This window comes from Macrobrachium rosenbergii, chromosome 1 (assembly GCF_040412425.1).
Source record: "Macrobrachium rosenbergii isolate ZJJX-2024 chromosome 1, ASM4041242v1, whole genome shotgun sequence".
Taxonomy (NCBI): Eukaryota; Metazoa; Arthropoda; class Malacostraca; order Decapoda; family Palaemonidae; genus Macrobrachium; species Macrobrachium rosenbergii.
The window spans coordinates 66,829,225-66,831,724 of record NC_089741.1 but is presented as its reverse complement, the minus strand read 5'-3'; positions in this window follow the sequence as shown (position 1 = coordinate 66,831,724).

Sequence of the window (2,500 nt, the reverse complement as noted above, 5' to 3'; positions counted from 1 at the left end):
AAAGGACGTTCCAAATCAGGAAACTTCAACACTGTGAGATTCATTAAGGCTTCCTTAATCCTCTGAAAGACTATTTGCTGTCCATCTCATATACAAACTGCACATCATCCCTCAAAGCATCTGTCAAGGGAGATGCCAGAACAGACAAGCCCTTCACAAATCTACAGAAAAATCCAGCCATGCCTAAGAATGACTGAATCTGCTTTTTATTCTTGGGAGTGGCAAAATCTACGATAGCTCTAACTTTATCATCATTTACTCTAACACTCTCTTTAGAAATGACACGACCTAAATATACTATCTGCCTCTTGAGAAAATTACACTTAGCTAATTTTATCTTCAAACCCGCTAATGTAAGCCTCCTAAATAAATAAAGGAATAAACATTCTTGCCCCCAATTTCAATAAATAAATATGGCAAACACACTGCAGGGTATGCATGTATTCAGGAAAAAGTTTTCTCGTTCAACTTTCTAAACTCTCTACACAAACTCGAGAGAGCAATTAACCATCCTCCTTTCAAAACCCTTTAACAAAGGAAAAGTTAAATTTTTGCCCCCAATCTGTTGAAGAACTGGGCCTAATAATTAGATTCTTTACAATCCCCACTTATTCACCTCTTGCTCTACCTGCTCTCTGAATCTTAAAATTTCCTATATGAAGGAACAAAAACAGGTTTAGTTTTGTCTTCAAAACTAAATCTTGTGTTCTCTAACACATTTGTTGATCCTAAATTGTCCCTTTGAGTGTGACTATGTCTTAAACTTGGCCAGAACATTCTTTAACACCCCCAGCATATTCTTTATAATCAGCATTGGCTAAATGATCCTTAAAAGTCTACCTTCTAGCCTATAAATCTGCTTCTGAAAAACTACAAAAATCCCCGACAATATTTACTGAATTACCTTCAGCGACCTAATCAACAAAGTCGATTGCATAAGTACCCTTCTGATAATTGCGAAATGAATTAATACAGGTTAGCAGTTCCACCCACGTGTACCCTAAACTCGATACCCTATTTATAGAACCCATACACACAACCCCCTTCAGTTTCTCACTACATTCATCCATACACAACTGTCTGGATTTATGCACTCCTTTCATTCGAACTTTCACCATCGCAACCATACACGGGCCAAGCACCACATCATCAATCAAAACCCCCTGATAACACTTCTCAACCCCCGAGATATGCTCAGCATCCACCCACAGATCCTCTTGTACACCTGATCCATCCTCATCCACTATCACATCTGGTCCCTCATACAGCACAAACACCCCAGGTACTCCCACAGCTATACCGCATACCCCTGTATGAACCGAGATCTTCCATCTCCAACATGCCAGATGCCCCAGTAACAAAGTAACCCCAGAGCAACCCCTTGTATAACAAAAATTGGTTCTGTCAAAGATCTAGCCCCGAGAGATAAACCTACATCTGCTTATCCCAAAACCTGTAACCTATTTACTTGAACATCCATATAGTTTCCTTCGCAGGTCTCAAAGATTGATCGGAAAACATCAATCTGAACAAATCATAATTCATCAAATTAATAGAGGCACTTGTACCTATAAAAACTCTTACATTTAAACCATGTACAGACCCAATTACAACTGGCTTTGACCCTGAGGGTTCTCCCAGAAGTGTTATATCCCAAGAAACACCCATCCAGTTTTCCTTTGCAACTGATCGGTCTTTAGACAATGTCCGCCGATCACAAGATCCCCTCAAAAATCCGTGTGAGGAACTTTCTTATCTGAGCTGCCAAAATTCTGAAATGCAGGCCTACCATTATACTGTCTCCGAGACGGGCACCAAAATTCTGAAATGCAGGCCTACCATTATACTGTCTCCGAGACGGGCAGGACCGCCAAGGATGACCATAACTCTTATAACTGCCACAATATTTAACACAGCAAAATCTCTTGATGTGTCCCTGCATATTACAATTAAAGCAACGAATCTGTGGGAACCTAGAACTCAAGCTAACGGTCGATCTTTGGCTATTCTGACTTTTAACAAAGCCCTTCGAACCCAGACTGAATCTCCATGCCCTACACAACCATAGGCTGATCTAAGGAATCTCTGATCACTATTTCCTCTCCTCATTTTTGCAACTTTTTTCTTCATAAATAAATTTAACTTATTCTTGGCCGATCACAAATGCAAAAAATTCCCAAGTCCCACGAAAGTACACCTCTTACAGAAAAAACACAAGAAAAAACCAATTTCCCCTTGAAATAATTCCCTTTACACTAACAATTAATTCCCAAAACTCAAAAGAAGGCACTAATCAAACCCACCATTAAGTCCCAGAGTTAATTAAACCCATAATCAAAATAAAAATTAATTGAAGCCTTAATTCAAAATTTAAATTAAGTAAGCCCAACATTAAATTAAAAATTAATTAAACCCAAAATTAATTAACAGTTAATTAAACCCATAAGTAAATTAAACCCCAAAAATTAAATTCAAAATTAACCAACCCAACAATTAAATC